The sequence below is a fragment of the Geotrypetes seraphini genome, chromosome 11 (assembly GCF_902459505.1).
Source record: "Geotrypetes seraphini chromosome 11, aGeoSer1.1, whole genome shotgun sequence".
Classification (NCBI taxonomy): domain Eukaryota; kingdom Metazoa; phylum Chordata; class Amphibia; order Gymnophiona; family Dermophiidae; genus Geotrypetes; species Geotrypetes seraphini.
The window spans coordinates 126931392-126954784 of record NC_047094.1 but is presented as its reverse complement, the minus strand read 5'-3'; the positions used below and the strand labels follow the sequence as shown (position 1 = coordinate 126954784).

General features: G+C 44.1%; 1 protein-coding gene and 1 long non-coding RNA gene across 3 annotated transcripts in view; one reads left to right on the top strand and one right to left on the bottom strand.

Annotated features, from left to right (window-relative positions):
* Window positions 1-22: 22 nt before the first annotated feature.
* Window positions 23-17677, top strand: LOC117345606. The gene is made up of 4 exons (XR_004536467.1): window positions 23-238; window positions 5581-5658; window positions 6703-6774; window positions 17325-17677. It is a non-coding gene; the product is annotated as an uncharacterized LOC117345606 (long non-coding RNA).
* A 10-nt stretch (window positions 17678-17687) lies between these two features.
* The window catches only part of LOC117345605 (IgGFc-binding protein-like), a 121124-nt gene continuing 115418 nt past the window's right edge, over window positions 17688-23393 (bottom strand). For both annotated transcript variants that reach the window (XM_033914496.1, XM_033914497.1), the window contains one exon: window positions 17688-17955. The gene's annotated coding sequence lies outside the window, so the exon portion shown is untranslated. The remainder of the gene's footprint in view (window positions 17956-23393) is intronic.

Below are 23393 nucleotides of genomic sequence, written 5' to 3'. Positions count from 1 at the left end.
GCAGCTGTATGCTCCCGCTGGGAATTTAGCTCCCACGTGACTCTTTAGTCCTTTCAGTTTTTCGCCTGGTTTTACTCCCCTGAGCTGGAAAGAAGCGGTGTGTGGGGGGTGATTCCTAAGCAGAGGCGAGGAAGTAACAATGCAATGGTTTCACCGCGCGTGAGATACTGAATGAGCAAATACTGTACAGTACTAGGGAGAGGAAGTGAGGTTTCGTTCCCAGATGGAGCCAACGCAGGTAATGCTAGTGGGTTAAGTACCACCGGTTACTAGGAATTTCCGCAGAAACACTAGCAGGCCTCCAGGAGAGTTTACTCGGGAAACAAACCCCACTAGATCAAGGATTCTTCTGCGAGATTTAACTCCTTAGCCAGACTCGGAGCTAGCAGTTAGCAAAGGAAACAGAAGGGAGGTATAATCTTGGTGGTTTCACCGAACTGGTGTGTTTTTTTCCAAAATTGCAGCCCTCGGCCTCCCATTTAATCAGCTGAACGCTGGGCTGTTTTGGATCCTCATGAATTGCCTCTGTGAGAAACTCTTGGGGAAACCTCAACCACATCAATAGCTCATGTTCGATTTCCTTTGTGCTTGTGATTTTCACTTATGTTTGCTAATATTTTCTGTACACCGCCTTATTACGGTTAAAAAAGCACATAACATTTTATTTTAAATATAAGCTTTTAGATATTATTCCTGTTTTATCCCCGTTCGGCTACATTTCATATCCCATTTGGTTGACTATAAGCAAACTATTTACCCATGGAACCGAAGGTTGCGGATGATAAGAATGATAGAGGAGGCTAAAAGGCCCCCTTTAGGGAAAAGGCGCTGCGGCTACAATCAGTGCATGTTTCAGGGAGGAATGCGGCACTCACCCCCGCACAGAGCAAAGCGGTTTCTCCCTGTGTTTCTGCCTTTCTAGCGTTCGGGCTCTCCGGCTCTTGACGCACCTGCAGCCTGCGCGCTCTCTGAGACCTTCCCAGCAGCCGCCCCGACGTCATTGGCTCTGGGAAGGCCCCGGTCACATGACCAACTGCTACGGGGCGGTGGTCTACACAGCTCCTGCCGCGAGATGTAAGAGAGAAGTGGCGGGCGCCGCAGCAGGTGGTTCTGCTGCTTCCCGTCACGGGTTGGGTTCATGCCGATAGCGAGCATGCTCCACATTTCTATACCCTATTTTGTTTTACGGCCCTGCTATGTTTTATGATGTATGTAAACTTGTAACCCGTTCTGAGCTCTGGGAGGATGGGATGTAAATCCAAATAAATAAATAAGATGTGCAGGATGGCTGTTCTCTGCATTAGTTCTTTTTCTAGTGCTCTCAGGCTAGATCAGTGGTCTTCAACTCAAGCCCTTTGCAGGGCCACATTTTGGATTTGTAGGTACTTGGAGGGCCTCAGAAAAAAATAGTTAATGTCTTGTTAAAGAAATGACAATTTTGTATGAGGTAAAACTCTTTATATAGTTTATAACTCTTTCCCTTTGGCTAAGTCTTAATAATATTGTAATTTATAGCTAAAGAAATATGATCAAGAAACTTTTTAGTTTACTTTTGTGATTATGATAAGCATACTGAGGGCCTCAAAACAGTACCTGGTGGGCTGCTTGTGGCTCCCGGGCCACAAGTTTGAGACCACTGGGCTAGATGCACTAAATCAGGGGTGCCCATACTTTTTGTGCTTGCAAGCTACTTTTAAAATGACCAAGTCAAAATGATCTACCAACAATAAAATTTTTTTAAAAACACAAAGTACACTGAAAGGCAGAGAAAATGTTAATTATCATTTATATTCCGGGGTTTTTTCAAAGAGGTCAAGGCAGATGACTCTATGCAATGTCACCTCAGTAACAACCATACAAAAATAAATTTACTAAATTGCGATAGCAGTTTTTAGCGCAAAGAGCTCCACTGAATGCCCCGCACTGCTCTCGACGCTCATAGGCTTCTTGCACTAAAAACTGCTATTAACATAGAAACATAGAAATTTGACGGCAGAAAAGGGCTATAGCCCATCAAGTCTGCCCACTCTTCTGACCCACCCCATTAAGTCTGAGTACTAATGACCTAGTTCCTTAACTCTACCCTCGTAGGGATCCCACGTGTATGTCCCATTTATTCTTAAAGTCAAGTACGCTGGTGGCCTTGATCACCTTCATTGGAAGCTTGTTCCAGTGATCTACCACCCTTTCTGTGAAGAAATACTTCCTGGTGTCACCATTAAATTTCCCTCCTCTGAGTTTGAGCGGATGCCCCCTTGTGACCGAGGGTCCTTTGGGAAAGAAGATGTCGTCTTCCACCTCAACACGTCCTGTGATGTATTTAAATGTCTCAATCATGTCCCCCCTTTCCTATTGCGGTTTAGTAAAAGGGAGCCCTAATGCAAAATATATAGACAGCGGATATAAATTCTCAAAACTGACACATTTTGATCACTAAATTGAAAATGAAATCATTTTTCCTACCTTTGTTGTCTGGTGATTTCATGAGTCTCTGGTTGCACTTCTTCTGACTGTGCATCCAATATTTCTTCCCTTAGCCTCCTGTATGTTTCCTCCAGACCTCATTCCCTCCCCCAACTTTTTATTTCTTTCTCTCTGCCCCCTTCTTTCTTTCTGTCTCCCTGCCTCCCTTTCTTTTTCTTTCCATGCCCCCTTTCTTTCTCTCCCTGTTCCCACTTTCTTTCTGTTTCCCTTCTGTCTGTGTCTTCTTGCTCCCCCTTCTTTCTATCTCCCTGCCTGCCCCCTTTCTTTCTTTCTCCCTGCCCTCCCCCAAGCCACTAGGTTTGCCGTCTCCATTGGGGAACAGGACCCCAGGCCACTACCGCCCCAAACTCTCCCTGCAGAAACATCGGACCAACCAGCATTCCGCTCCCCGTTTTTTCTTCAGATACCATTTTCTTTAAAAACTATGTACATATTTTAAAAATGTAAAACCATGCATGCTAATGCTCCCTTCCTAAACCCTGCTTTGAGGATTGCCTCCATGCAATACAGGTGAAACTTTGTAGTCTGTACTGTGGGGAAGGTGGGTAATTTTCATAAAGGCATATCAAATATCACCTTCCTAAGTGTACATGAATCTCAGGCAGCACTTCTGAGCATGCATGTTTTCAAGTTGTAGCTTTCTCTGCTGGGACTGTAATAAGGCACTTGAGAACCACTTCCTGCTTTATATAGTATAAGCCATAGGAGCCAACTTTTCAAAAGCATTGGGGGTACTAAACCCAATTGAAAGTACCTCTCACTGGACACAGCTCCTATGGTATTAGTTTTATTGTGCTGAATGAGATAATGTGCAGAGAATGACTTGCGTGAGAGTTGTTGCATTTCCTAGCTAGTTCATGAAATAGGTTTTAATTCTTCACAGGCCATTCAATATAAATTGTTCCCTTGTGATACATGTACAGACATCTTATGGTTTATGTACTATTTCTTTTCTTTCTGCTTGTATTGTGGGCAAGACTTTCTTCCTCAGTACAGTAAAACCTTGGTTTGCGAACATAATTCATTCTGAAAACATGCTTATAATCCAAAACACTCGTATATCAAAGTGAATTTCCCCATAAGAAATAACGGAAACTCCACAACCCAAAAACTTTAATACAAAATACTGTATGCACTCGTATTGCTTGTTTAGAACAGTCACTACACTCCTGCAGTGTCAGAGAGAGAGAGAGAGGGAGAGAAAGAAGAACCATCGGCTCAGTTTTAATGATGTGTGTGTGTACTGTATATACTTGTATTGCAAGACCTTGCTTGTATATGAAGTTAACATTTAATAAAATGTTTTGCTTGTCTTGCAAAACACTTGCATACCAAGTTACTTGCAATCCAAGGTTTTACTGTATTTCCATGTCTTGACTCTATAACTGGTTATTTTTAGACTATTGTGCCTGTAATTCTTTGGGCATTGGTCTCTGTGGTAAACATTTGACAGAAAAATAGTCATTTTGTAAATTCATTATTCACTAGCCCCCAGATTCTATATATGGTGCTCAAAATTACATGTGAAAATTTGGACATGCATCCAAATTTTGTGTGCAATTTAATTGAATAATGAACCAATTAGTGCTAATTGGGAGCTAATAATTATTGATATTGAGGCCCAGATTCTATAAATGGCGCCTTAAGTTAGGTGCTTTAACTTAAGTTGAAAACATCATTTAAAAACTGACTGAAAGTGGTTTAAAAAAATGTAGGCACCTAAAAAAAACCTGCCAGAATCACAGCTACAGAGGCGTTTTATAATGCCTACACCACTGTAAGAAGTGGCATTAGGCGCTGTAAAGCACCTCTGTAGGCACGATTCTTGTTAAAGAAAGACACCGGAAATTTAGACCTTGAAACCCTGGCCTACATTTCTGGTTACTTTTGCCAAAGGTGTGATTCTATAAATGGTGCCATCACATGAGTGACGTGTAAGGGGCAGCTGCTTTTAAGGCGGTCGCTGTCATTTATAGAATTTTAGGCCTAATTGTCAGCAATTAGAATTTGTGCACGCACTCTGCAAGGTATATTCTAAAAAGATGCACATGTAAATTCTAGTGCACACTTCTGAAAAGGGGCATGGCCATGGGAGGGGCAAGGGAAAGTCATAGACATTCCAAGAATTTGTACACATTATTACATAATATGCCTAGTCTGTGCCTAATTTAGGCATGGGGATTTACACTGTTTCAGTCATTGTAAAATCCTTGCTTCTAAATATTAGGCACAGATCCTGGTGATAAGCAGTTTTCCAAAATGGTGCCCAGCTTGGTTTGCTGTTTATAGAATAGTGCTTAGCACTCAATTTTTCATCACTGATTTTTCAGTGCCATATATAGAATTTGTCTTAGACATATATTTCCAATTTTGCCTAATTTCTGGCACAGGAGATGGGGATTTGTACAGCAGTGCAGTTATTAAATACATTGTAGTATGGAACGAAGAGCAGTGGGGACTCATGATGAGAGCCTTTGGACTAAATTTCAGGATGTGTGGGAAGGGTACTGGCTGTCCCTTCCGCATCGGGAGAGGAGTCTGTTGTTAAATAGCTAACCTTTTGGGATGTGAAACCCCTGTAGGGGGGGTTGGGTGATGCCTCTCCCAGTAAAATATCAGCCTGATTTAAGAAAAAAACATTTTTAAGCCCCCCTCCTGACAGGTGTCCCTTCCCCCTCCCCCCAATTCCCCCCAACTCCCCCCCCCAAAATGTGCACCCCCCCTCCCCCTCCGCCGATGCTTGACGCCTGACACCGCTGCTTCAAATTTATGGCAGTAGCACACTGATTAAAGTTACAGCCTTCAACACTGATGTTTCTAGTTTGAATCTCACTTGGTACCTCTCACTGAAAATATAATATTTAACAGATTTAAAAAATTGGCATGGCATCCTTCGTATAATAAGATCCATCAGAGCAGATTTTTGTCTTTAGGACTCCAATTGTGTGTTAGTGCTTATGATGATTTCTGAGAACTTATCTTTTACTTTTTATCCCTTATATCTGCCACAACTCTCTCCATTTCACAGGGCCATTAGCAGCTATAGTACGGAAAAATGTGCAACAGATGTGCTTCTAACATTTTTCCTCTTTTCAGGTGACTATGCTTTCGGTAAAAACTGGCCTCAGAACACCAACAAGGAGATTTTGCTAGCAGCTTAGATACCAAATCCAGGTGAGAATGATATATTGCAACCTACTTAGGTGTCCTTATTATAAAAAGGGCTCAGATGCAGCTGCCTATTTTTTTTAGAAGTCAGTGTGTTTGTGCTTCTGTTCATTCTAGGTGTTGTTTGGAGACTTTGCTGTGTGATGTGACATATTCCTGCTTTGTTTTTTGTCCCCTATATCTCCCACTTCTGCCTTTTACTTCTAGCATAGGGCCATCAGCAGCATTGGAGGAGAATTCAGGTGATTATGCTAATGGATAATGACTCCCTTTGTGTATTCCAGAGGCCAGAGCAGGTCTGTTAGAATGGGGCTCAGAACGCCAGCTTGCACCTAGGCAAAGATTTCTTGCTAGCAGCTCAAATACCAAATGAGGAAGAATAGGTGATAATTATATATTGCAATCTAGATATCATTCACTTGACTCTTTGTTGCTGTGTAGTGTGTACTCCCTACACACTCTTTTTTTTATTTCTTTTTTCAGCTGTTATGTCTGATACCTTCACAAGGGTGTGCTTCTTGATGGCCTTCTAAGAGAACAGTATATTGTCGATAGTTTTTTTGTGCTCATAACACCATTTCATGTAACTAATTGTTGCTTCTACATGCTTTCCTGCTCTTACCTGGACTGTCATATTTTATTTATTTAATTATGTCTATCCCTTCAAAGGAACTCAAAATAGGTTACAAATCAGGTGCTGAAACCTTTTTTCTCTCCTGGTAAGTGCACAATTTTATCAAATGTACCAGGAGCAGTGGAGGATGAGAAGTGACTTGGCCGGGGTCACAAGGGATAGCGTGAGACTTGAACCCACAGCTGTGGAGTGCTAAGGCTGTTGCTCTAACCACTACACCACAGTGAGATATAGAGAGTGTGTTACCCAATACTATTTCTATAAGCTAAGCAGGTCTAAATTAAGGGGTAACATTGCTTCAGGAACGGGAGGACAGATTTAGATATTGTGGCTGAACCTCCTTTTTCTGAAGCAATATGGTAACCCTAGGTACATCTCCAATGTGTTAACATGTTTCCCCTCTTGTCCCTTTTCAGGTGTTCTGGTATCCCTTTTCATGTAGCTCCTGCAGCGGTATTGACAGATCTTGTTCCATATTACTGATACCTGTGAGTAGACACTTCAAATCTCAAACAGCACCACATTGCAATACTATGAAAAGATATTATAAAAGCTTAGGATATCCTAGATATGTCAAGAGCTAAAGAAGGGTGCCTGCAAACAGCACAATGCTAATGAAAATGGCAAAGTCCACCATTTATATTCTCTGGGGGTAGTTCAGTAAAATCTACCTGGATGGTCTGAAATGGCCACAGTCCCGGCTGCCGCATTTCTTATTTGCCTTTTTGCAAATTACACAACGGTCACAAACTTGTTTTGCCACTGTGTAAATCCCTAGGCATCCATATTCCCTCAAGGCTAAATTACGTGGAGGGGCATAATAAAAAAAAGTCTAAGTCCCCTTTTGGCCTAAGGCCTTAAATGTTGAAAGTAGAAGCAGGGAAAATGTCCATTATAAAAAAAAATGTCCAAAAGGAGGTATTTTTGATAATGGCCTGCCTCTACGTTCAGCTGTTTAAACGCCCAGACCACAACTACGTCTAAACTTATACCATATAATCAATCTAAAAAAAAATCCTAAGTCCCAAACGCCCAAAACAAGGGCTTTTAGGCGAAGGAGGAGCAAGTCCTTTGCCTAAAAGCTGGATTCTGTAACTGGTGTCTGTCAAAAACAACACCGGTTACAGAATCCAGCCCCCCCCCCCATCGATTGGGGCAAGAGGGAGCCCAAGCCCTCTTGCCCCGGCAATCCCAAACCCTACCCCGCCGATTACAATCAGGCAGGAAGGAGCCCAAGCCCTCCTGCCCAGCATCACCCTTCCCCCCCCTTGCTTGTAGAAACTTTTAGAAGTTTCGAGTTGCCCACACCGCGCATGTGCGAGTGCCTTCCCGCCCGATGCACCGGGCGCGTCTCCTCAGTTCTTACTCTTCCGCGGAGCTGAGAAGTCCGTCTTCGACTCGCTGCGCGAAGTCCCTTCACTTGTGCCTTCTGTGTCCGCAGTTTTGAGTTTTCTTTGCTCATTATCGTTGGTTCACATGGTGTTTTCTTGTTTTCAAAAAAAAAAATAAAAAAAATTTATTTCGATTGTTCGACAGGGCAAGCCGCGTGGCCGTGGCCCCACGGCTTCGATCTAGCGGCGGAGCTTTTTCGGTCTATGTCCCGGCCTGTCACCGGTTTTAAAAAGTGTGTCAAGTGCCAGCGCGCGATTTCGTTGACGGACCCTCATTGACGCTGTCTTCAGTGTCTCGGGCCTCAACATCTTCTGAAATCGTGCTGGCCTTGCTCCACACTTACAGCACATGCTTTTAATCGTCGCTGCATTTTGTGGGAGTCGCTATTCAGCATGGAGGCGTTGCCAGAGCTGCCCGCGTCGCAGAGCGCCACGCCTTCGACTTCCGCTTCAGCCTCGTTCGTGCCGGCTTCGACTCCGACGCCTCCTGCGGTGCCTTCCGCTGTCTCCTCAGGTCAGGTAACGCAGCCTCCCATTCCTCCAGTGGTGCTCAAGGTGCCCAAGGCTTCTAAGCCCAAGCCGCCGGACGGCCGAGTTAGCGATGTCCGTGCTGGAGGTCCCATTGCGGATGCGGATCCCTCTTTGCCGGCTTCGTTCCATGCCATGATGGAGAAGCGATTTGTCGAGCTCTTTACTAAGATTGGGCTGACGCTTCTCTCCCAAATCCAGCCTGGGCACGCGGAAGCCTCCTGTGAGGTTGAGCCGCCTCCGGTGCCTCCTCAACGCACACTCTCGCTGCTGGGAGCAGAGTCTCGGTGAGTGTCTGGTCTGGCTTCGGGGCATGCCTCGCAAGGAGCAGAGTCTTTGCCCATGCCACCTTTGGAACTGATACCCTCGATGCATGGCGCCTCCATCTTGCCTGGAATGGAACCTCCCTCCTCAATGCCAAGCCTCGAGACTTGTGGAGTGCCTCGGGGGACTTCGTCTCAGCCTCCGCTGCTTCGATCCACAGCCTCCAGCCCCATCTACTCGATGACTGCCTCGTCTGGGCTTCGCTCGCCTCGACGCTCGAGGCCTGCTTCTCGACACAGTTCGGGTCGTCGCTCGAGACATTCATCGAGGCATTCTTCGAGGCATGCCTCCTCTCGTCGTAAGCAGCCCTTTAGGGAGTTTTCACCGGATTACTCGCCTCCTCTTCTTATGCCGGAACTCGAGGACTTCGTTCTCTCCCTGCCGGTCCTTGGCCTCAGCGGACCAGGCCGCCTCGTCTTCTTCGAGCCCGTCTCAAGGCCCAGCCCTGGCTGACCAGTTGTCTTTCTCGTCCTTCCTGAGGCAGATGGCGGTGGATCTGGATATCACTCTGGATTCGGGTTCCAAGTTTTCTAAGGAGTATTTGGAGATGATGCATCTTCCCCAACCTCCTGCTGAGTCTCTCCGTCTGCCTCTCCATAAGCTTCTGGACCAGACTTTCATGAGATGTTTCGAGACTCCTTACTCCATCCCCGCTGTCCCAGGGAAGTTGGATGCCAGGTACCGCACGGTGCACCATAAGGGCTTCGATGGGGCGCAGCTCTCTCACCAGTCCCTCTTGGTTGAGTCCTCCTTGAAGCGGTCTCATCCCTGCCAGGTCTATGCCTCCTGGCTGGGAGGGCAAAACCATGGACAGATTTGGCAGGCGCATCTACCAGAACTCGATGATGGCTTCTCGAGTCCTGAATTATAGTTTTCATTTTGCGACCTACTTTGAGTTTTTTCTCTCCATTCTTCAAAAGTTTTTGCCATATCTGGACTCTCAGGCTTGCTTCGAGTACTCAGAAGTCGTGGCGTCGTTGTCCCAACTCCGCCTGCAGATCATGCAATCGTCTTACGACACTTTTGAACTCTTGGCCAGATCTGCTGCTTGTTCGGTGGCCATGAGACGCCTGGCGTGGCTCCGGACCATTGATATGGATCCGAATCTCTAGGACAGGTTGGCGAACGTTCCCTGTGCGGGAGCAGACCTTTTCGGTGAGTCCATCTAGGCGGCGACGGAGAAGCTGTTGAAACATGAAAAGTCTTTTCAATCTATTTTCCACCAGAAGCCCAAGCCTGCTATTGTTTGTCCATCTCGCCCACCTATGATCTATCAGAGGCGCTATCCGCCAAAGCAGGCGCCCGCCATCCGTCAGCCTGTGAAGAGGCAGCACCAGCAGAAGCCCCAACAAAAGCCTCAGCCTTCTGCTGTCCCCAAGGCTCCTCAGCCTTTTTGACTGTCTCGTAGAGAGCATAACTTCCATCATTCTGCCCTCCCCGTTTTTTCCCATCGGAGGTCGTCTCCATCACTTTTACCATCGATGGACGACTATTACCACCGACCTCTGGGTCCTTTCCATCGTAAGAGAGGGATACTCTCTTCAGTTCCATCAAGTTCCTCCGGAACATCCTCCAAGAGAGTATCCTTCCAACTTAACCCAGACCGCCCTTCTTCTTCAGGAAGCTCAGGCTTTGCTCTGGCTTCGTGCCGTCGAGCCGGTCCTTGTGGACCAACTGGACAAGGGTTTTTACTCCCGGTACTTCCTTGTTCCGAAGAAGACGGGCGACCTGCTTCCTATTTTGGACCTCAGGGTGCTCAACAAGTTTCTGGTCAGGGAGAAGTTTCGCATGTTGACCCTGGCTTCTCTCTATCCCCTCCTCGAGCGGAACGACTGGTTATGCTCTCTGGATCTCAAGGAGGCCTACACTCATATTCCCATTCATCCGACCTCCCATCAATACCTCAGATTTCGGGTGGGACATCTTCATCTTCAATACAGAGTGTTCCCTTTCGGCTTAGCTTCGTCACCCAGAGTCTTCACCAAGTGCCTGGTTGTAGTGGCCGCAGCACTCAGGAACCATGGTCTTCAAGTGTTTCCCTACCTGGACGACTGGCTTATCAAGGATTCCACGTCTCAGGGTGTCGTCCAGACCACCCAGAGGACGATCTGGTTCCTGCAGAGTCTGGGATTCGAGATCAACTTTCCCAAATCCCATCTACAACCTTCCCAGACTCTTCCCTTCATCGGAGCTGTTCTGGATACTATTCAACTCAGAGCATTCCTTCCTCCTCAATGCCTGGCGGCTCTTCTTCATCTTTGTCACTCGGTCTCCTCTCACCCGTCCATCTCGGCGAGACACATGATGGTGCTTCTGGGCCACATGGCCTCTACAGTATACGTGACTCCTTTTGACAGACTTCACCTGCGGATTCCTCAGTGGACCCTGGCGTCTCAATGGTCGCAGATCTCCGACCCTCTGACTCGACACATTCAGGTCACTCCTGCTCTGCTACAGTCGCTTCGCTGGTGGATGCTCTCTTCCAGTCTCTCCAGAGGTTTGCTGTTTCACATGCCTCCCCATCGGAAGGTCCTCACGACCGTCTCCTCGAACTATGCTTGCGGGGCTCATCTGGACGGTCTCCGCACCCAGGGCTATTGGACGAGTGCGGATCATCTGTGCCATATCAATCTCCTGGAACTCAGGGCAATTTTCAATGCTCTCACTGCTTTTCAGCATCTGCTTCACGACATGGTGGTTCTCATTCGCACGGACAATCAGGTCGCCATGTATTATGTCAACAAGCAGGGAGGCACGGGATCGGCCTCCCTCTTTCAGGAAGCTCTGAAAGTTTGGGATTGGGCGATTCACCACAACACCTTCCTCAAAGCTCTCTACATTCAGGGGGCGGACAATGCCTTAGCGGACAACTTGAATCATCTTCTGCAGCCTCACGAATGGACACTCCATTCCACGCCCCTTCATCACATCTTCTCCCTGTGGGGAACGCCTCAGATAGACCTCTTTGCGGGGAGATGCTTGCCTGGTGTGAGTGGATGTTGGAGGAGACCTGGACGCTGCCCCGAGTTGCCTGCAGCACTGGAGCCCTGAGCTGAAATCGGACAGGCACTTTGGAAGACGGACACCTGATGTCATCGGGTCCGTCCTCCCTGCCTTTCAATTCCTTTAAATTTGAGCCTGCTGCCGCGGAGAGACTGGGAGCTGCTTGCCTATTGTGAGTGGACGTTGGAAGAGACCTGGACGCTGCCCCGAGTTGCCCGCAGCAGCACTGGAGCCCGGAGCTGAAATCGGACAGGCACTTTGGAAGACGGACCCCTGACGTCATCGGGTCTGTCCTCCCTGCCTTTCAATTCCTTTAAATTTGAGCCTGCTACCGCGGAGAGACTGGGAGCTGCTTGCCTGGTGTGAGTGGACGTTGGAGGAGACCTGGACGCTGCCCCGAGTTGCCCGCAGCAGCACTGGAGCCTGGAGCTGAAATCGGACAGGCACTTTGGAAGACGGACCCCTGACGTCATCGGGTCCGTCCTCCCTGCCTTTCAATTCCTTTAAATTTGAGCCTGCTGCCGCGGTTGCGGCCGCAGCTGCGCGGCCTCAGAGCATGGCCGAAGGGGTGTGCCCTAAGGGGCAGGACTCGCCCCTTGGAGCACCGTGGAGCCAGGGAGCGGGAGATCAGGTTGTATAATTTCTTCTGATATTATATCATGAGTAAAAGGAAAATTAAGCCTAAAAGCTCAACACCTGCTGTTTCTGGTCCCATGGACAGACATTTGACATTTCCTATAGAAACTCCAGCATTAACTTTACTTGACTCGAATTCTTCCATATCCGGAGCATCGTTGAGTCCCCTCGAAAGGATACCCCCTCTTCATCCAGTATCTGGAAGTAGCGGGATTATAAACCCCGCTATTTCTACTGATTTTGTGGTACCATCTACTCAGACAAGTAAACTGGTTTTTACTGAAATACCTAAACCACCTGAATTTACAGGTGTAGTAGAGGAGCAACCACAAACAGTGGAAAAACAAGATATTACCCTTAAAGATTTGTGGTTAGGTATTTCTAGAGTTGAAGGGTTTTTCAGAGAATCAGTGAAACAAACTTTGGACTATTCACAATCTGTAGTTAAAAAATTTGAGAATGTGGATTCTAATTTAAGTTGTTTAGACAAAAGATTAGGAGTGGTTGAAATTCAAAGTAATACTTTGCAAGCTGTCTCAGTATCTGCTGTTAAGGATTCTATGGTGTTACATTCCAAAATAGAAATGTTGGAAAATATGTATAGAGCGAGGAATCTCCGCTTGGTTAATTTCCCAATGACTCATTTGTTGTCTTCGGAAATATTGTTAAAGAAATATTTCAAAGAGATACTGGGATTACCCAATGCGGAAAATTTCCCAATAAATAATTGTTATATCCCGCAAAAGAAAATAAGATCCGACCAGGAAGTGGACCAACTGGTAACAGGTGAAATAAATTTGACAAGAGTTTCTGGAAGATACTTAAGATGTTATCCAGAATAGGTCCACCTTGGTAATAACATGCATGAGTGAGATAGATAAAATGTTGATAATGAAACTTTGTTTTAAAAATAGGCTGACAAAATTTTGTGGAGATTTGGTTAGAATTTTTCCTGATGTCTCAAGAGCTACACAATTAAGAAGAAAATAATTTTTGAAATTAAGAATAAGAGTCTTAGTCTTGAGACATCTTTTTACTTAAAATTTCCATGCAAATGTCTTGTTAAGATACAAGACACTGAATATGTATTTTGGGATCCCATCCAATTGCAACAATTTTTGTTAGCTCAAGAACAGAAGTGAGTGTTCCTTTTCTTTTCTTTGTCTTTAAGATTCATTATTGAGAAAATGGTAGGATGTCAATAGTTCCATATAGTAGGGAATGATTAGGATTCATATGAATTCAATCCATTTCTTTTGTTTTCCTTTAAATACGTAGTAGAAATGCAGCATGTCTCCCCAATATTGTGGGCTTGAAAAGGATTGTTTGTGTTATATTTGTATTTAAAAATTTGTATGAGAATACCTTTTTCTTTGATATCATTTGATATTGTTAAGCATTAAATTCATAATAATAAAAAAAAAAAAGATAGACCTCTTTGCAGCTCCCCACAACTTCAAACTGCCTCAGTTCTGCTCCAGGATCTACAATCCGCATCGTCTCGAGGCAGATGCTTTTCTTCTGGACTGGGGGAATCTCTTTATGTATGCGTTTCCTCCGTTTCCTCTCATTCAAAAGACTCTGGTCAACCTCAAGTCCGACCGGGCCACCATGATTCTGATTGCTCCTCGGTGGCCCAGGCAACCTTGGTACTCCCTTCTTCTGCAACTCAGCAGCAGGGAGTCCATCCTTCTGCCAGTGTTTCCATCTCTGCTTACACAGCATCAGGGATCTCTGCTTCATCCCAACCTGCAGTCGCTACACCTGACAGCTTGGTTCCTCTCAGCGTAACTCCCCTTCAGTTTTCACCAGCTGTGCGGGATGTTTTAGAAGCTTCAAGGAAGCCTGCTACTAGACTATGCTATTCCCAGAAATGGACTAGATTCTCTACTTGGTGTTTTTCTCATCACAAGGAGCCTCAACATGCCTCCTTGTCCTCTGTTTTGGACTACCTTTTGCACCTGTCTCAATCTGGCCTCAAGTCTACATCGATCAGAGTCCATCTTAGTGCTATTGCTGCTTTCCATCAGCCTCTTCAGGGGAAACCTCTTTCTGCACATCCTGTGGTTTCCAAATTCATGAAAGGACTTTTCCATGTCAATCCTCCCCTCAAACCGCCTCCAGTGGTTTGGAACCTCAATGTTGTTCTTTCCCAGCTTATGAAGCCTCCATTTGAACCTCTTAACAAGACTCCTCTGAAATATCTCACTTGGAAAGTGGTGTTTCTCATTTGCCTCACTTCTGCTCGTCGAGTGAGTGAGCTTCAAGCATTGGTTGCGGATCCGCCCTTTACAGTGTTTCATCATGACAAGGTGGTCCTTCACACTCATCCCAAATTCCTCCCCAAAGTGGTCTCGGAATTTCATCTGAATCAAGCCATTGTTCTTCCTGTGTTTTTTCCGAAGCCTCATTCTCATCCTGGAGAATCAGCTCTTCACACTCTGGACTGTAAACGTGCTTTGGCTTTCTACCTGGAACGCACCAAGCCTCACAGAACTGCTCCTCAACTTTTCATCTCTTTTGATCCGAACAAGTTGGGACGCCCTATCTCTAAGCACACCATCTCCAACTGGATGGTGGCTTGTATCTTTTTCTGCTATGCCCAGGCTGGATTACCCCTTCGCAGTAAAGTCACAGCCCATAAGGTCAGAGCAATGGCAGCCTCTGTAGCTTTCCTCAGATCGACACCGCTTGAGGAGATTTGTAAGGCTGCCACTTGGTCCTTGGTTCACACCTTCACTTCTCATTATTGTCTGGATACTTTCTCCAGACGGGATGGACAGTTTGGCTAAACAGTATTACAAAATTTATTCTCCTAAGTTGCCAAATCTCCCTCCATCCCATTGTTGTTAGCTTGGAGGTCACCTACTAGTGAGAATACCTGCCTGCTTGTCCTGGGATAAAGCAATGTTACTTACCGTAACAGTTGTTATCCAGGGACAGCAGGCAGCTAATTATTTTTTTCCATTCCCCTTATTCTCCAGACCCCTGACCATATTTACGGTTGCCCATATTTGGACACTGTTCCCTCCTTTCACATGCTCGCCCCTCACGTGACATGCTTAGATCATCTTTTTAAACAATAGTCCTTGTGGATAGCTCTACTAACATCTCTAATACAATGTTCACTTGACTGTAGGCATTGTATTCAATATCTCAGGAATGCCCCCCCTCTCCTCTCCTTAGCAAATGCTTGTATGTTGTGACAGTGAGAGTCCTGTCATGCTAGAAGAAACCGTGCAGTGCTCTAAAACTATCCCTAAACCTACCCCTAGAAGCAGGATGGTTAGGGAAACTGCCCTGCAGAATTTATCCCCAATGAAAGGCAACCCAAAAGTGACCCGATTATACTTGCCTAGTTCTAGTATAGGGAATGCTAAAGGCAAACAATTACAGGTACCAGTATGCATCAGGCAGGGGATAGCAAAACCCACAAAGGGATTAACTCCTGCAATCAGCTCTGCTGGGGGCAGGGTTAGTGAGCAGGGAAACTATCTAGGCTCATTAGCAAAACACCAAAGAAGCACAGGTGTTTTGAGGGGCAATTAGCCCCATGCTAGAGAAAAAGGTGTGATCTCTAGGCCAAGGAGGCAGCCACTTAAAGCATTCCTGAATCCTTGAAGAGAAGCAGACCTGTGTAAGCCTGGATTCAGAAGGCAGAGACCAGCACTTCCCAAAACAAGCAGATAGAAAACCTCAGAGCTAAAGCCTCTAATCTTTCTTCTGAAGATACTGAATATGAGATGGAAATGCCAGAAGAAATGTCAGTAGAGGATATTAAAATGGAGCCTGAGGAATTAGACATGTTTGAGGGCATGGTCATAGAGTTAAGTCTAAGGGAAGTAAAAGCTGTTTGTGATAATGTGGTGTTGCCTCACAAAACAAAGTAACAAAGAAATTAAGAATGACTGCTTCTGATTAACTAAGGATAACAGAAGAGTTAAGAAGCCCATGCTTAGGGTGAGAGGGCTAATTACACCGGAGAATTGCTCTAGAGGCAAGCTGTTTAAAATTGCCATATTTTTGTTCTTGAACTGTAAAGTGAAAAAGCGTGGTGGGCTAATATGCTATTTAGCCCCCAAGGAGAGGTGTTTTTTTTGGGTATGTTTTGAATGCACTACAGTATAAAACCAGAAAATAAAATCATCTTAAAATTCACATTAAACACCTTTACTGGGCCTTTTTTATTTGGATGCAGACACCCCTCTACCTTCCATGCCTCATTCAACCACTCGGCTGAAGCTTGGATGGCCCAGGTCAGGGCTTGGGCTACTCCAGTCCAGGTCTTACCTGGTCACAATGTGCACACAGAATTAGACAAATTCTTTCTGGAATTTTACCAGTATTCCATTTAGTTTTTCATTACCACTTTATTAATATATTCTTTATAATGTTACCTCTTCATGGTACTGATTATATGACTCTCTGCCTTATTAGAATAATATGTATTAGTAATATCTTTTGCTGTATGGTTTCACTGTTATTTAACCACACCTGATTTGATGTATTATATGTCAGTGTTATACCCTTTATTATATATATAATTTGTTTTATTTCTTTGATCTATTTATTATCTCTTTCACTATAGAGTAAAACCTTGGATTGCAAATAACTTGGTATGCAGATGTTTTGCAAGACAATCAAAACATTTTATTAAATTTTAACTTGATATACAAGCAATGTCTTGCAATTCAAGTACATACAGTATACACACATCACTAAATCAGAATGGAGCCGAATCAGAACTGAATCTTCTCTCTCTGACACCGTGGGAGTGTAGAGACTGTTCTAAACAAGTGAGGTCTTGCAATACAAATATATACAGTATTTGTATTAAATTTTTGAGTTCTGGAATGAATCGTCTGAGTTTCCATTATTTCTTATGGGGAAATTTGCTTTGATATACGAGTGTTTTGGATTACAAGCATGTTTTCAGAACAAATTATGCTAGTAAACCAAGGTTTTACTGTATTCTTGATGTTTTAAATGCACCTCAAGATATTTTATTACTGTTTATTTCCATATGGTCTCAATGTATTTTATGTGATATCTGTATTTATATTTAATATCATATGCTTTTAATGTTTTTCATGTTTATGTCTATATTTATAACCATTTTTTTTAGTATGTATATGATTTGTATGCTATTTTTTTAGTATCCCCTGAAGAAGGCATATTCATTTGCTGAAACTTGGATCCTTGTTGGGAAGAAACATTTTTAAAGAATAAATATTGTTTGGTTGATAAGACATCTCTTTTCTTTGTTCTGTTTCCATAGTAACGCAAAATCTTTTCTCTTACGTATCTATAAAGCCAGCTCTAAATATTTGTGTATCTTCTGTACTGTTGTACTGCAATGTATGTTTTCCCAGTGGTTCTGAAGCAGTACTTACTTTGTTAATGAATGGAAATATTAAAGCTGATATTCGCAGAAGGTGAAAAGGAATAGTATTTAACAAAAGCACATTGTAATACAAAATGACCATGTGTACAGGCATGTATGAAAGAGAACATCCACATAATTTCTGCCAAATAAGTAGTTTATTATGCAATAATTTTTTTGGATTTTATTATTTGCTTACATTTGGCATGTTTACCACATGATAATCTACATTTGTGTTGCTAAGGTTACAAATCATATATTGAAACAAAAAAAGAAAGTGTTACAGATCATATTTTGAAAAAAGAAAAAATTGAGCAAGAAGAAATTATTTGAAGCTAGGATTGTTTGGAAGCATTTCTTGTCATGTCCTGAGGAATCTAAGATGATTCAGGAGTCCAAGAATTCTAAATGACAATAATGAGAAATACACAAGAGTTAAAATACTAATCAATTTAAATCACAAAATAACATTTAGGACTTTTTTTTCTTGGTTATAAGGGTGAAGAAATTTAGGGCTCAGTATTTAAAGGCATTTATCTGGATAATGACAGATATTATCCCAATCAATAGTTTATATTTATAGACATTACATTACATTGTGCTTGTTAACCATGTAACCACAAGTTCAACACGGTTTACAAAAGACTATTAAAGATAAGCATAGTACAAATGAATTAATTAATCAGATACTTGGAAAATAGATAAGTCTTCAGCTGTGTTTTAAAATGTTTATAAGAATAAGCTGTGAGAAATAACGCTCAAAATTCTTTGTTATGTGAGGCTGCTTGGTACGCTAGTGTACGATCAAGACATTTTTTACTTCTACAGCCTTGGACAGAAGGAAAATTAAACAAAGGATGAGTTTTTCTGCTGTGTTTATATGAAGCTAAGCAAAATCTATTCACCAAATAAGGAGGAGCTGGATCCATACAGTACTTTCTAACAAAAACAACCCAGCTTAAACAGAACCTGAGCTTCCATAGGAAGCCAATGTAATTCACAGTAATAGGATATGACATGGTCATATTTCTTCAGGCCGTAGATCATCCGGCCGTAGATCATCCTGACCACTGTGTTCTGTATTAGTATCAGTCTCCCTAATTCTTTCTTAGTGATTGTCAAATAGACAATGTTGCAGTAATCAAGAAGACTCAGTAATGGTGATTGTACTAATAGTCAAAAAGCAGCAAATTCAAAATAGGATTTAATTGTTTGTAACCTCCATAAGTTGAAATACCGTATTTTTCACTCCATAAGATGCACCTGACCATAAGACGCATCCTAGATTTAGAGTAGGAAAACAAGAAAAAAATCATTCCGAACCAAATTGTGTAGTAATATATATCAGGCTTTGCACCTTGTCCCCCCTCCCTTCCTGGCTCTGCACCCTGTCCCCCCTCCCTTCCAGGCTATCACCCACCCTCCCAAACCCATAAACCCCAAATATGTGAAAACTCTATTACCCCCATCAGGGACCTGGACTCTTATGGTCCCCGAGGAAGAACCAACTTTCACCCCCTTCCAAGGGATAGAGAAAACCAAGGCAAATACCCCCCTCCCTCCTCGATTGCCCGAATCCAAATCTTTCCTGGGGAGTATAGGGGCAGTGGTCTTTTCACCCCCTTCCAGCCCAACCTTATTAACACAAATAATGGGGGGGGGGAGGGGGGCTAGAGCAACGAGGCTTGCAATACTGAGCTATTTTAAAGCATGGAGGATGCCAGTACAATAAACAATGCGAGAGGTGTTAACCACCCCCAGCACCTGCGACCTTTTCCTTCGCCAGACAAAAACTGAATTGAATTGACCCTGAGAAGCCAGACTATGCTTGTCAATGTAGCATTACAGAAACAGAAAACATTTCTTGTACTGTGGAAAATGCAACCATCCAAAAGTTCTCCCCTGCCCCCTCAGGCCTCTTTCTCTCTTCACCCTGTACTGCAAAGTTAGCTTCCATAGAAGAAATTTGCAGAGCAGTGACATGGATTTCATTCATAGATTCAGATCCCACCATTGCTTTGAACAGAACTCTTAACACCAACAGCTGGTTTGTCTCTCCATAGTCTCCTCATCAGAGTTTTTCTACTATTCCACCAAAATGCCAACCCCATTCCAGGGTTGGAGCAACCCAGTAAGCATGGTAAGCTTGACAGACAGGTGCCAACATTTGAGGGACATCAAGCCTGAGGGAACAGTAGGAGAGGCATCAGATCACAGTTCCTGGGCAGATCCCTCACTCTCTTCTGCTGCCATCTCCAGGCCCTATAGCAGCAATGCAAGAAGCAACACAATAGGTTCTAAGGCTCCTTGGTGCATATGTGCTTGTGAAGACCCTGCTAGTTCTGCCCCTCTGATGCATTTCATACATGATAAAGGAGGCAGAACTGGCAGGGCCTTTGCCAATATACAGTTAGATACTCCCTTGAGCTTATTGTAGTTGCTTCATTTATGGCTGCCATGGACTCTTTGTTTTCGGCCAGCACCCTTTGCATTCCCCAGCCCCACGATCAGGCCCCACTGACCTTGCTCCTGCGTGCCCCCTGGCGAAGGCAAGGCAGCAGGACACCGAACATGAAGTTGAAGGTGGCGGGTGACAGCAGGAGCCGAGCAGCCTCACCAAGCATTAAGTTGAAGACAGCGGCGGGCGGGTGACAGCAGGAGCAGAGCAGCAGCGCCAAGCATTAAGTTGAAGACGACGGCGGGCTGATGACAGCGGGAGCTGAGCAGCGGGGATCGGAAGCTCGTTCCTGCCTGGGCTTGCGCTACATTCTGAATGGCTACTGTGAGTTCTCGTGAGTCCTGCGAGAACTCACAGCAGCTATTCAGAAAGCAGACCGGGCCCAGGCAGGAAAGCTCGCTCCTGCCGGCCAATACTCCGCTGGACCACCAGGCTGTACGAGACATTTTAAAAGGTATGACGGGGTGGGGTGGGGTGGGGTGGGGGGTGTTTTAAAAAAGGGATCTTTGCTGCATAAGACACACCGACATTTCCACTCACTTTTGGGTAGAAAAAAGTGTATCTTATGGAGCGAAAAATACGGTAACTTTTACGTACTACTGCATCTATCAGAGTCTTCATGGTGAGATGATGATCTAAAACAAGTCCTAATATTTTGATTGTTGAATGAATTGTATATGTAGTTGAATTTATACTAATGGAGGATTCAGGAAGAGTTTTACTAAGAGATGCCACAAAAAATTTTGTTTTGTCAGGAATGAGTTTAAGTTTAAATTGCTGCATCCAAATAGACATCTGTTTCATTATAGTTTCAATTTTAGTGGTGATCAGTATCCAAACTACTCAAACAAGATCCTAATGATGAAAGGTAAACATTAAACAATGTAGGTGAAAGAGGAGATCCCTGAGGGACACCACATGGGTTTCTCCAAATCAAGGAGAGCTGAGTCTTAAACCTGACTTGGTAAAGTCTAGTTTCTAAAAATCCTTTAAACCATGAATATACATTTACTTGGATACCTAATGCATCTAAGCAAATCAACAGATTAGTGTGGTCTACAAGATCGAAGGCACTACTGAGATCAAATTGGAGCACCAGTGCATTACTACCCTTAAAGCACCATGAATATCTTGATAGACTGCCCCAGCACTATCTTAGGGGCCTTTTAACTAAAACTTAGAGTGTGCTAATGGACCTTAGTATATGCTAAGTGCCACGGAACCTATAGGCATGAAATAGGATATGCAGCATTTAACAATGTCCATTAGTGTGCATTAAGCTTTAGTAAAATGGGCCCCAAGTAATTTATACAGAGAGCTGCAATATAGAAACCACTATCCAGATCAAATTGGAATAGAAAAAATTGCTCATAATATTTATTCTATATGGACAGTGGTGGTAATCACCGCTTTATCTACATATGTTGTGGTGCTTGCAATCTGAACAGAGGGGTTGAATATAATTTTTCTACATGTGTCTTCCTTACCTATGATGTTCCTCAAGTAAGGCCACTTTGTGCTGTATTTTCTGACATTATAATCAGGTGTGCTGTGTCATGTTTTGCCATCATCAGGTATTTGTGAGCCAAAATGCACTTGTCAAGTAATTTTGTAGTATAAAAGTATAATGAACCATGTTTGTGTGGAAAGAAAAGTGTTTGGGGAGTGTGTATGAGGGCAGTATTTGTTGGAAATGTTAATTAGGGGAGATTTTTGTGTGAGGGGTTTCTTTTAATTTGGGATGTATGCGTTAAGAAACTGTGTGATTTTATTTTTTGAGGAGAGGAACTGTCTACAAGAAAAATGTGTATTATAGATTGTGCCTGTTTGTGGGGTATGTTTTTTTTGGGGGGAGAGGGGAGTAGATAGGGATTATGTGGGTATGTTGAAGTGTTTCTGCAGGGATATGGGGGATGTGTATTTGTGGCTGGGGAAATGCATAGAAACATAGAAACATAATTGCAGATAAAGGCTAAATGACCCATCCATTCTGCCCATCCACAGAATCCACTATCTCCTCCTCTCCTAAGAGATCCCACACATGCCTGTCCCATGCTTTCTTGAATTCAGATTAGAGGTCTGCATGGGAACGGGGATAGCGGGAATGTCACGGATCCCGCAGGGGTCCCGTGGGAATCCCCCCTAACCCACGGGACTCCCATGGGGACCCTCCTCTGGCCCACGGGACTCCCACGGGGACCCCATCTAGTCAACGGGACTCCCATGGGGATGGGGAAGCAGGGTTCGACCATATAATATAATGGATACATCAGCCTTAGTAAAAGAGGGGGTTTATAAGTTAATTATCTGAACAGAAAACAAAAAAAGGGTTCCAAGGAAAACAGCAGCGCAAACACAAAATAAACTGGAATTGATGATCCTGTCAGAAGTAATTGCTGCTTTTTATGGGGATGGGCAGGGATGGAAGTAATTCCTTACGGGGATGAGTGGGGACGGAGAGGATCCTGACGGGGACGGGTGGGGACGGAGAGGATCCTGGCGGGGACGGATGGGGACAGAGAGGATCCTGGCGGGGACGGGCAGGGATGGGTGGGATTTCTGTCCCCACGCAACTCTCTAATTGAGATACAGTCTTTGTCTCCTACCTCTACAGGGAGACTATTCCAAGCATCTACCTCCCTTTCTGTAAAAAAAAGTCCTTAGATTGCTCCTGAGCCAATGACCTCTTAACCTCATTCTATGTACTCTCACTATGGCATTTCCTTTCAATTGAATGAGACTTGCCTTGTATGTATTTATGCCACATAGGTATTTAAACGTCTCTCAAGAATCCAAATCGCAATAACAAAGTATAAATACAATCAGCAAAAAATTGTTATTAGCCTAGTGGTGGGGATACCCCATGAAAATACATTTATAATAGGTGGAGAAAAAGCCTCAACTTATCAACAATATACGGACGGCATCCCAATGAGTTTTTAAGCCAGTTCTGCTCTGTATCATAGGCAAAAAACTCCACACGTTTCAAAATGTAATTTTTCAAAATGGGCCAAAGCCACCACTGTGCACAGGGAGCCAGAAAAAGAACAAAACAGTTCACTTATCTTCCACGATGGCAACAACAGCAGCGAGTGGATTTTCCTGCTATAGCACTTCTCACACTGAAAAAAGACAACTGGATGTCACCAACAAAGCTCTTGTTTCGCCGAACAACGGCTGTGTCAGGGCAATCACATTCTCTCCTGCTCCGTCCACCGGTGACATTCAGTTCCTTGTCTTTTTTCAGCGTGAGAAGTGCTATAGCAGGAAGATCCACTCGCTGCTGTTGTTGCCATCATGGAAGATAAGTGAACTGTTTTGTTCTTTTTCTGGCTCCCTGTGCACAGTGGTGGCTTTGGTCCCATTTTGAAAAATTACATTTTG